Raw genomic sequence first — 12,216 nt, 5'->3', positions numbered from 1 at the left:
AAATAAAGTCTGACACTGTTTCCACTGTTTCCCCATCTATTTCCCATGAAGTGATGGGACCAGATGCCATGATCTTCGTTTTCTGAATGTTGAGCTTTAAGCCAACTTTTTCACTCTCCTCTTTCACTTTCATCAAGAGGCCTTTTAGTTCCTCTTCACTTTCTGCCATAAGGGTGGTGTCATCTGCATATCTGAGGTTATTGATATTTCTCCTGGCACTCTTGATTCCAGCTTGTGTTTCTTCCAGTCCAGCATTTCTCATGATGTACTCTGCTGCTGCTGCTGCTAAGTCACTTCAGTCGTGTCCGACTCTGTGTGACCCCACAGACGGCAGCCCACCAGGCTCCCCCGTCCCTGGGATTCTCCAGGCAAGAACACTGGAGAGGCTTGCCATTTCCTTCTCCAATGCATGAAAGTGAAAAGTGAAAGTGAAGTCGCTCAGTCGTGCCCGACTCTTAGCGACCCCATGGACTGCAGCCTACCAGGCTCCTCCGTCCATGGGATTTTCCAGGCAACAGTACTGGAGTGGGGTGCCACTGCTGCATATAAGTTAAATAAGCAGGGTGACAATATACAGCCTTGACATACTCCTTTTCCTATTTGGAACCAGTCTGTTGTTCCATGTCCAGTTCTAACTGTTGCTTCCTGACCTGCATACAGATTTCTCAAGAAGTAGGTCAGGTGGTCTTGTATTCCCATCTCTCAGAATTTTCCACAGTTTATTGTGATCCACACAGTCAAAGGCTTTGGCATAGTCAAGAAAGCAGAAATAGATGTTTTTCTGGAACTCTCTTGCTTTTTCCATGATACAGCAGATGTTGGCAATTTGATCTCTGGTTCCTCTGCCTTTTCTAAAACCAGCTTAAACATCAGGAAGTTCATGGTTCACGTATTGCTGAAGCCTGGCTTGAATCAGCCATAGGTACACATATATCCCCTCCCTTTTGACTCTCCCTCCCATCTCCCACCCCATCCCACTCCTCAGATTAATACAGAGCCTCTATTTGAGCTTCCTGAGCCACACATCAAATTCCCATTGGCTATCTATTTTACATATGGTAATGTAAGATTCCATGTTACTCTTTCCATACATCTGACCCTCTCCTCCCTATCCCCATGTCCATAAGTCTATTCTCTATGTCTGTTTCTCCACTGCTGCCCTGAAAATAAATTCTTCAATACCTTTTTTTTGGATTCCATATATATGCATTAGAATACTATATTTATCTTTCTCTTTCTGACTCACTTCACTCTGTATAATAGGTTCTAGGTTCGTCCACCTCATCAGAACTGACCGAAATGCATCCCTTTTGATGGCTGAGTAATATTCCATTGTGTATATGTACCACAACTTTTTTATCCAGTCATCTGTCAATGGACATCTAGGTTTCTTCCATGTTCTAGCTATTGTAAATAGTGCTACAGTGAGCAATGGGATACATGTGTCTCTTTCAATTTCGGTTTCCTCAGGGTATATGCCTAGGAGTGGGATTGCGGGGTCATATGATGGTTTTCTTCCTAGTTTTTAAGGAATCTCCATACCATCTTCCATAGTGGCTGTATCAATTTACATTCCCACCAACAGTGCAAGAGTGTTCCCGTTTCTCCACACCCTCTCCAGCATTTATTGTTTCTAGATTTTTTGATGATGGCCATTCTGACGGGTATGAGGTGATATCTCGTAGTTTTGATTTGCATTTCTCTAATAATGAGCAATGTTGAGCATATTTTCATGTGTTTGTTAGCCATCTATATGCCTTCTTTGGAGAAATGTCTGTTTAGGTCTTTTTCCCACTTTTTTATTGGGTTGTTTGTTTTTCTGGTATTGAGTTGTATGAGCTGCTTGTATATTTTGGAAGTTAATCCTTTCTCAGTTATTTCATTCACCATTATTTTCTCTCATTTGCAGGATGTCTTTTCACCTTGCTTATAGTTTCCTTTGCTGTACAAAAGCTGTTAAGTTTAATCAGGTGCCACTTGTATATTTTTCTTTTTATTTCCACTACTCTAGGAGGTGGGTCATAGAGAATCTTGTTTTGATTTATGTCATCGAGTATTCTGCCTATGTTTTCCTCCAAGAGTTTTATAGTTTTTGGTCTTACATTTAGGTCTTTAATCCATTTTGAGTTTATCTTTGTGTTTGGTGTTGGGAAGTGTTCTAATTTCATTCTTTCACATGTAGCTATCCAGTTTACCCAGCACCATTTATTGAAGAGTCTGTCTTTGCCCCATTGTATATTCTTGCCTCCTTTGTCAAAAATAAGGTACCCATAGGTGCATGGGTTTATTTCTGGGCTTTCTATCTTGTTCCATTGGTCTATATTTCTGTTTTCGTGCCAGTACCATACTGTTTTGATGACTGTAGCTTTGTTTTACAATCTGAAGTCAGGAAGGTTGATTCCTCCAGCTCTATCCGTCTTTCTCAAGACTGCTTTGGCTATTCCAGGTCTTTTGTGTTTCTATATGAATTGTGAAATTTTTTGCTCTAGTTCTATAAAAAATGCTATTGGTAATTTGATAGGGGTCACATTGAATCTGTGGACTGCGTTTGGTAGTATAGTCATTTTCACAGTATTGATTCTTCCTACCCAGGAACGTGGAATACCTCTCCATCTGTGTATGTCATCTTTGATTTCTTTCATTAGTGTCTTACAATTTTCTGTGTAAAGTTCTTTTGTCTCCTTAGGTAAGTTTATTCTTAGGTATTTAATTCTTTTTCTTGCAATGGTGAATGGGGTTGATTCCTTAATTTCTCTTTCTGATCTTTCATTGTTAGTATATAGAAATGCAAGTGATTTTGGGGTATTGATTCTGTATCCTGCAACTTTGCTAACTTCACTGATTAGCTCTAGTAATTTTCTGATACTATCTCTAGGGTTTTCTATTTACAGTATCATGTCATCTGCAAACAGTGAGAGCTTTACTTCTTCTTTTCTAGTCTGGATTCCTTTTATTTATTTACTTTTTTGTCTTCTCTGATTGCTGTAGCTAGGCTGGATGGCATCACTGACTCAATGGATGTGAGTCTGAGTGAAGTCCGGGAGTTGGTGATGGACAGGGAAGCCTGGCATGCTGTGATTCATGTGGTCGCAAAGAGTCGGACACGACTGAGCGACTGAACTGAACTGAGGACTTTCAGAACTATGCTGAATAACAGTGGTGAAAGTAGACACCCTTGTCTTGCTCCTGATCCTAGGAGGAATGCTTTCAGTTTTTCACCATTGAGTATAATGTTTGCTGTAGGCTTATCATGTATGGCCTTTACTATGTTGAGGTAGGTTCCTTAGGTGCCCATTTTTTTTTTAAGTTTTAATCATAAACAGGTGCTGAATTTTGTCACAGGCTTTTTCTGTATCTATTTAGATTATCATACAGTTTTTATCTTTCAATTTGTTAATATGGTATATCACATTGATTGATTTGTGTATATTGAAGAATCCTTGCATTCCTGGAATAAACCCAACTTGATCATGGTGTATGAGCTTTTTGATGTGTTGCTGAATTCTGTTTGCTAAAATTTGGTTGTGGACTTTTGCATCTATATTCATCAGTGATGTTGGCTTGTAGTTTCTTTTTTGTGTGTTGTCTTTGTCTGGTTTTGGTATCAGGGTGATGGTGGCCTTGTAGAATGAGTTTGGAAGTGTGCCTTCCTCTGCAATTTTTTGAAAGAGTTTTAGAAGGATAGGCATTGGCTCTTTTCGAAATGTTTGATAGAATTCTCCTGTGAAGCCATCTGGTCCCGGGCTTTTGTTTTTTGAGAGACTTTTGATCAAAGCTTCAATTTCAGTGCTTGTAACTGGGTTGTTCATAATTTCTATTTCTTCTTAGTTCAGTCTTGGAAGATTGAACTTTTCTAAGAATCTGTCCATTTCTTCCAGGTTATCCATTTTATTGCCATCTGGTTGCTCATTATCTCATAATGCTTTGTATTTCTGCATTGTCTGTTGTAACCTCTCCTTTATCTTTTCTAATTTTGTTGATTTGGTTCTTCTCACTTTTTTATTGATGAGTTTGGCTAAAGACTTGTCAACTTTGTCTTTTCAAAGAACCAGCTTTTAGTTTTATTAATCTTTACTACTGTTTCTTTCATTTCTTTTTCATTTATTTCTGCTGGGATCTTTATGATTTCTTTCCTTTTACTAATCTGGGGGGGTTTTTTTCTTCTTCTTTTCCCAATTGTTTTAGGTATAAAGTTAGGTTGTCTAGTGGATGATTTTCTTCTTTCTTGAGGTGGGACTGTATGGCTATAAACTTCCCTCTTAGAACTGTTTTTGCTGAATCCCATAAGTTTTGAGTTGTCATGTTTTCATTGTCATTTGTTTCTAGAAATTTTTTTATTTCCCTTTTGATTTCTTCAGTAACCTGTTGGTTATTTGGAAATGTGTTGTTTAATCTCCATGTGTTTGTGTTACTTACAGTTGTTTTTTTCTCCCCCTATAATTGAAATCTAGTCTCATAGAATTGTGGTCAGAGAAAATGCTTGATATGATTTCAATTTTATTAAATTTACTGAGATTTGATTTGTGACCCAAGATGTGGTCTATCCTGGAGAATGTTCCATGTGCACTTGAGAAGAAGGTGTATTCTTCTGCATTTGGATGGAATATCCTCATGATATCAATGAGATCCATCTCATCTAATGTATCATTTAAGACTTGTGTTTCCTTATCAATTTTCTGTTTTGATGATCTGTCCATTGGTGTGAGTGGGGTGTTAAAGTCTCCTACTATCATTGTGTTACGGTCGGTTTCTCCTTTTACGTCTGTTATCGTTTGTCTTATGTATTGAGGTGCTCCTATGTTGGGTGCATAGATATTTACAATTGTTTCGTCTTCCTCTTGGATTGATCCCTTGATCATTATGTAGTGTCCTTCATTATCTCTTGTAATCTTCTTTATTTTAAGGTCTATTTTGTCTGATGTGAGGATTGCTACTCCAGCTTTCTTTTGCTTCCCATTTGCATGGAATATATGTTTCCATCCTCTCACTTTCAGTCTACATGTGTCTTTAGGTCTGAAGTGGGTTTCTTGCAGACAGCATATATATGGGTCTTATTTTTGTATCCATTCAGCCAGTCTGTGTCTTTTGGTTGGAGCATTTAATCCATTTTCATTTAAAGTAATTATTGACATATATGTTCCTATTACCATTCTCTTAATTGTGGATCCTTTTTCTTCTCAAGTATTTCCTGACTATATAAGTACCTTTACCATGTGTTGTAAAGCTGCTTTGGAGATACTGAATTCTCTTAACTTTTGCTTGTCTGAAAAGCTTTTTATTTCTCCATCAATTTTGAATGAGATCCTTGCTGGGTGCAGTAATCTTGGTTGTAGATTTTTCCCTTTCAGTACTTTAAATATATCCTGCTCTTCCCTTCTGGCCTGCAGAGTTTCTGCTGAAATATGAGCTGTTAAGCATATGGGGTTTCCCTTGTGTTTTACTCGTTGTTTCTCCCTTGCTGCTTTTAATATTCTTTCTTTGTATTTAGTCTTTGTTTGTTTGATTAGTATGTGTCTTGGCATGTTTCTCCTTGGGTTTATCCTGCATGGGACTCTTTGTGACTCTTGGACTTGAGTGATTATTTCCTTTTCCATGTTGGGGAAATTTTCAACTATGATTTCTTCAAAAATTTTCTCATACCTTTCTTGTTCTCTTCTTCTTCTGGGACCTAGATAATTCGAATGTTGGTGCATTTGATATTGTCCCAGAGGTCTCCGAGACTGTCCTCAGTTCTTTTCATTCTTTTTACTTTATTCTGCTCTTCAGAAGTTATTTTCACCATTTTATCTTTCAGCTCACTGATTTATTCTTCTCCTTCAGTATTCTGCTATTGATTCCTTATAAAGTATTTTTAATTTCAGTAATTGTGTTGTTTGATTCTGTATGTTTATTCTTCAATTCTTCTAGGTCTTTGTTAATTGATTATTGCATTTTCTCCATTTTGTTTTCAAGAATTTTGATCATCTTTACTATCATTATTCTGAATTCTTTTTCAGGTAGTTTGCCTATCTCCTCTTCATTTATTTGGACTTCTATGTTTCTAGTTTGTTCCTTCATTTATGTAGTATTTATCTGCCTTTTCATTATTTTTTTTAACTTACTGTGTTTGAGGTCTCCTTTTCCCAGGCTTCAAGGTTGAATTCTTTCTTCCTTTTCGTTTCTGCCCTCCAATGATGCTAAAGCTGAAAGTCCAGTACTTTGGCCACCTCATGCGAAGTGTTGACTTATTGGAAAAGACTCTGATGCTGGGAGGGATTGGGGGCAGGAGGAGAAGGGGATGACAGAGGATGAGATGGCTAGATGGCATCACTGACTCGATGGACATGAGTCTGAGTGAACTCTGGGAGTTGGTGATGGACAGGGAGGCCTGGCGTGCTGCGATTCATGGGGTCGCAAAGAGTTGGACACGACTGAGCAACTGAACTGAACTGAACTGAACTGAAGGTTGGTCCAGTGGTTTGTGTAAGCTTCCTATAGGGTGAGATTTGTGTTGTGTTTTTCTTTGTTTGTTTTTCCTCTGATGGGCAAGGCTGAGTGAGGTGGTAATCCTGTCTGCTGATGATTGGGTTTATATTTTTGTTTTGTTTGTTGCTTAAATGAGGTTGTCATGCACATGGTGCTGCTTGTGGTTGGGTGACGCCAGGTCTTGTATTCAAGTGGTTTCCTCTGTGTGAGTTCTCACTATTTGATATTCCCTAGGGTAGGTTCTCCTTGTCTAGGGTCTTGGAGTCAGTGTTCCCACATCAAAGGCTCATGGCTTCATCTCTCTCCAAAGACCAGCCTAGGTCCAATCTACCAAGAAGAGTTTCACCCAACATGAAAGGGTCTTTATTTGAGTTCCAAAAGCCAGTCCACGACATTAACATTTAATATGAAGCCTGGCATGCTGCAGTCAATGGTGTCACAAAGAGTCTGACACAACTGAGCAATGGAACAATAACATCATTCAATATAAATAAATATGATTAACATGATATGGTTGCACTTAGAGCTACAATTTCATTGCTTGGTTTCCTTTTGCCTCTTCTGCTTTTTGTTCTCTGTTCAATCTTTCCTGCATTCTTTTGGGATCATTTTTAAAGTGCTTAGGATTCTACTTTATCTATTGTATTTTCAGTTATTGTTCTAAGCATTAAAATATACATTTTTGACCTTTTACAGTCTACTTGAGAGTTCATTTCATTACCTCCCCATATAAATTTGAAAACTATACCATTATATAAGTCCATTTGCTATGCACCCCCCTCATTATTTATGCTATAATTGTCTTACAAATGATATCTACACATAGCACATTATAAGTATCACAAGGCAGTGTTATGATTTGGGTTTTAAATTTTCTGTGTATTTTAAAGATACTGAGATGAAAATACTCTTTCATATTTACAACTTCTGACATTCTTGATTCATTCTTGAAGATTTAAGATCCCATCTGGTGTTATCTCACTTCAGCTTGAATAACTTCCTTTAGCATTTCTTGTGTTGTAGATCTGCTGGCAATGAATTCTCTTAGCTTACTTTTATCTGAAAATGTCTTTAATTTGCCTTCATTCTCAAAGGATATTTTCACTATACATAGATTTCTGGGTTAACAGGATTTTTCTTTTTCCTTCTCTGTACTTTAAAAATATCACTTTACTTTTCCTAGACTCTATAGTTACTGATAAGAAGGCAGTGCTGATTTAAAATACAGTGTCCTGGAAGGTAACCTGTCATTTTCTCTGACTACTATCAAAATTTTCTCTTTACTGTTGGTGTCCAACAGTTAGAATATGATGTGCATAGGTACAGTTTTCTTCAAATTAATCCTGTTTGAAGTTCCCTGAGTTTCTGGATCTGTAAATGTATGCATTTCATCAAATTTAAAAAAAATTTGGCCATTATTTCTTCAAATATTTTCCTTTCCCTGTCATTCTCTTTCTTGTCTTCTTCTGAGACTCCAATTACATATACATTAGACATTTTTACTTATGTTACATAGATCTCTGAGGCTCTATTTGTTATTGTTTAGTTTTTTAAATCTTTCTTCTTGGACTTACCCAATGGTCCAGTGGTTAAAACTCCACCTTCCAGTGCACGGGATGTGGGTTCAATCCCTAGTCAGGGAACTAAGTTCCCACATACAGTGGAGTATGGCCAACAATTAAAAAATTAAAAAACTTTTTTTTCTGTTCTTAAGAATGAAATTTGCTTCTGCTCTATCTTTAGGTTCACTGACACCTTCTATTATTTCCAATGGATGTAAACTCAGTGAATTTTTATTTCAAATATTATATTTTCAGTTCTGGAATCGCAATTTGTTTCTTTTTTGTAGTTTCCATTTACTACATTTTTTTACTCATTGTGAGTGTATCTTTCTAGCCTCCTTGAGTACGGTTATAAAAGCTGTTTTAAAATCTTTGCTAATTCCCACCTTTGGGTCATCTTGGAATTAGACTTTTCTCTTCAGAAGGGGTCACATTTTCTTGGTTCTTCATATCTTATGTAATTTGGGATTGTATTATGTGAATGTATGATGCAAATATTTTGAAGCAAAGACTCTAAAATCTGTTAGAATTCTGTGAAGAGTACTGATTTATTTGTTTTAGCAAGCAATTAACTTGATTATACACAAGGTGAAAACTATCTCTTGGGTGGCAGCTCAAACTTCAGTTCAGTTCTTTCATCTTCAGCGGTGCCAGCTTGTATCTGCTCCACACATCCATGATTCAGGAGTCAGTCAGAACTTTGGGTTGTATGTATACACTGAATCGGGAGCTTCCCCATCCGCCTTTCTGCTTTCCAGAATTCTAGCTTAAGGGCTTCCCTGGTGGCTCAGTGGGAAAGAATCCACCTGCCAATACAGGAGACACAGGTTTGATCTCTGGTTCAGGAAGATCCCATATGCCACAGAGGAACTAAGCACATAACCCTCAACTACTGAGCGTGCTCTAGAGCCTGGGAGCTGAAATGCTGGGCTCATGTGTTGAAGCTACTGAAGCTCATGTGTCCTAGAGCCTGTGCTCTACAACAAGAGCAGCCACCTCGATGGGAAGCTCCTACACTGCAACAAAGAGTGGCCCCCGCTTGCTGCAACTGAGAAAGTCTGCAACAACAAAGACCCAGCACAGCCAAAAACAAATAAATAAAGTTACCAATTTAAAAACAGTATTCTAGCTTCATTTTGCAGGGGCTGTTGTTGCACTGAACCTTGTTCCTAGGGTCTTCAAACCAAAAAGACTGTGGTTTTTCTACTGGAGTTAGTCACCCGAAGTGACATTAACCTCACCATGCATACCCTCAGTCGAAAAAGCCATAAAATGGGGAAATCACTCTGCACTGAGCCTGCTTCTAAGTTTTGAATCTGAAGTCCCTTTCAGTCCCTACTTATTTTCACTCTCTAGGGTTGTCAGGTAATTTTTCCCCCATACTTTACAGTTTCTATATGTGAACATACCAGGTTCAACAGCACATACGTAGCTATACTAGAAGCGGAAACAAGTGAAAAACATTTAGGAAATACTCTTTTGCATCTCCCAGTTCCTCTTCTCAAAATATTTAACCTTCATTCATTACCTCACCTAGTGATATTTGGTTTTGGTTTTAGGTAGAAACATAAGTCAGAGCTTCCTTGATCATCCTGCCAAGTACATGAGAAGATGTGGAATGAAAGTACAGCGTAAAGTTAAATGATAAAATGATAAAACATCAATCAGATCTGGCTGTAACACTGGCAGCATTTAATCTCAAAGCAATGAGGCTTATACGGGTTCATGACTACCGGAGATAATCTACATGGTACTTTGCCACGTTATTTATTTTACCTTAGTTTTTTGATCTCAGATATCTCTATATCTTGCCTCATTGAAAACTGCAATGGGTAATATCCTATGAGAAACAGAATATTAAAATAATATCCTTAAACAGTGATACAGAATCAGTAAGTGCACATTTCCTTCTGATATTAGTCGTTACCATCTCTTAAGAGCTTCTGTATGCCAAGTATCTTGCTTATCACTTTACAATAATTGCCATTTAATCCTTCATAAGCATTCTGTGAGGTAGTTCCTATAATTAGCCCCATATTGTGGAGGAAGATACCAGAGTTCAGAGAGGTTAAATGAGTTAACCGAGATCACACAGCAAATGGCAGAAACCTGTCAGTCTCTTTAAAGAAAAGAAACAGTGAAGTATAGGTCTTCAGAATCATGAAGCATGTGCCTTTTACTATGAAGAGAGAAAAGGGAAGTCTTTCCAAGCAAAGAGAAATAGGTGGAGATGCTAAAAGTCAAAGTTATAGCCTGCAATTCCTCCTTCTGCTAATAATATTAAAATACTCCTCTTTTAGAGCTATATATTTCATATTGACAGCTTTCATGTTTAAAAGAGCTTTGCTTCAGGGCTCAAAAACACTAACCAGAACCATAACACAAGGATCAAACAATTCTGTGCAAAACTCACACCAGGGTTCCATTTCAGCTCATTTCATTTACCATCTTTAAGCCTTCTACATCTTCCAGAAAAACCCTCTAGACAGGAAGGTGATTCACCAGAAAGAAGTCAGGGCCATCAAGAAGTGAAGATGCCTGACTCATCCCTCCATAATCTGCATTTGGTGAATATTTCTAGAAAACACAGCAATGTGTCACAGCCCTACACATTCGAGGGACAGTCTTGCCCGATTCTGTAAACTTTGCATAAATCTATGAGTTTTAAACAACTGTGGAATACAAGAGAATAGAAGGCAGACAATGTAAAATGGAAACAGGAGACTGGGTCGTGGCTGAAAGCATAATAAATGTTTGTGTTCTGACACATGGGGCTGTTCAATATTTATATTTATTACACATGCTAAATTGTTAGCTGAGACTTTGGAATGGGGAGATACTGTGAGTGGAATAAAGATGAGAAGGAGTGAGAGAAGAGGAGAGGGGTATATACATATGAGTTCCAGGAAGGGTTTAAATGAACACTGTCCACTGATATCACGCCGGGGAAGTATTGCCCATATTCACATATTTCCAGTCCTTTATTGCTATTTTTAAAAATGCATATTAAATGTATCCAGTAAAGTCATTCAAATACATACAAAGATGAGTAATTACTTTGTCCTATCCTCAAGTCTTTTTTATAAGATATATTCTTCACTGTCCCAGCAAATGCCACTAGAACTTCCTCTGACCAAGAACAATCCCTTGCCATTTTAGGAGGTACATTTCATGTCAGATGTGACCTCCTGCCCTACTAATGTCATCTCATCTCCAGGATCATTCTCAAAACCATGCAAAGCCTAACAACTCGACTATGTAACTGTTTGACCTTACTTTTTACACATAAAAATTATTAAATATGTGTAACTGTCTGGTGGGGGGAGAATAATATAATAGATGTCAATCAGGTAACAGTTATACTACATTTCATAAAAGGGAAGGTAATGCTTTCTTTAAAAAGTAAAGTCATCACTCCTTATTTAACTGACATAATATTTATACCCTGAGTTTTAAATGGCAGCTACAAATAGAAGTCAGGAGAGGGTAAATTCTCTAAGGAAACCGAGCCCTGAAATTCTACCATTTTAAGAGTTCTATTTTGTGTGTACATAGGAATCTTACTGCTATGATACAGATGTCCATAGCAAGTCAGGTATGCCTAATTCTATGAAAAAAAATCTGAAATTAAGTAAACACTACCTGTCTGAAGACTGTTACCTCCTCAGAGTGCTCAACAGAAGGGTGCGCAGAGTTTCTGCAGAGGCTGTCGACAGGTTGGCAGTCCTGGAATACCTACATCAGAAAAGAGAAATTCAGATGATAATTTCTGCAGTGATCCAGATGACTTATAGGTACAGCTTCATTAGGGACATTCAGCATGAATACTGAGCAAACAGGACTGCACTGGTACTGTTGAAAGGGTAGAATACGGGCACACATGTAATGTCTAAGTATTGTCATTGGTCTGCACTGACCCCTACAAGATCACATAAAGGAAGAGGCAGAATGGTGCTCTGAACTTCCATCTTCCACGTCTAGTCAGTCCTGGGCTGTTCTAGCTGCATTGTTATTTGACCCTCTTCATAGTCAGCCAGTACTGCCACTGGGGTTTTCCATTTTGCAGGAAGATGAAGCCAACCTGCCAACCTGTGAGCAAGAGTACCTCTCGGGTTTTGTGGTGGTCTATGCCAAATCATCTGGCCAGTCTGAAGGGTACTTTGCGGGTCAGTTTACCTACTTTCTTTTG

The 12,216-nt window shown here is 38.0% G+C and overlaps 1 protein-coding gene across 5 annotated transcripts in view; it reads right to left on the bottom strand.

Moving 5' to 3' along the window:
- The window catches only part of FHIT (fragile histidine triad diadenosine triphosphatase), a 1,113,572-nt gene extending 1,101,808 nt beyond the window's left edge, over positions 1–11,764 (bottom strand). For all 5 annotated transcript variants that reach the window (XR_011145481.1, XR_011145480.1, XM_068982552.1 and 2 more), the window contains exon 1: positions 11,670–11,764. The gene's annotated coding sequence lies outside the window, so the exon portion shown is untranslated. The remainder of the gene's footprint in view (positions 1–11,669) is intronic.
- Positions 11,765–12,216: the final 452 nt, after the last annotated feature.

The sequence above is a fragment of the Capricornis sumatraensis genome, chromosome 10 (assembly GCF_032405125.1).
Source record: "Capricornis sumatraensis isolate serow.1 chromosome 10, serow.2, whole genome shotgun sequence".
In the NCBI taxonomy this organism is placed as follows: Eukaryota; Metazoa; Chordata; class Mammalia; order Artiodactyla; family Bovidae; genus Capricornis; species Capricornis sumatraensis.
Note: the sequence above shows the minus strand (reverse complement) of the source record. Positions and strands in the feature narration are given on the sequence as shown.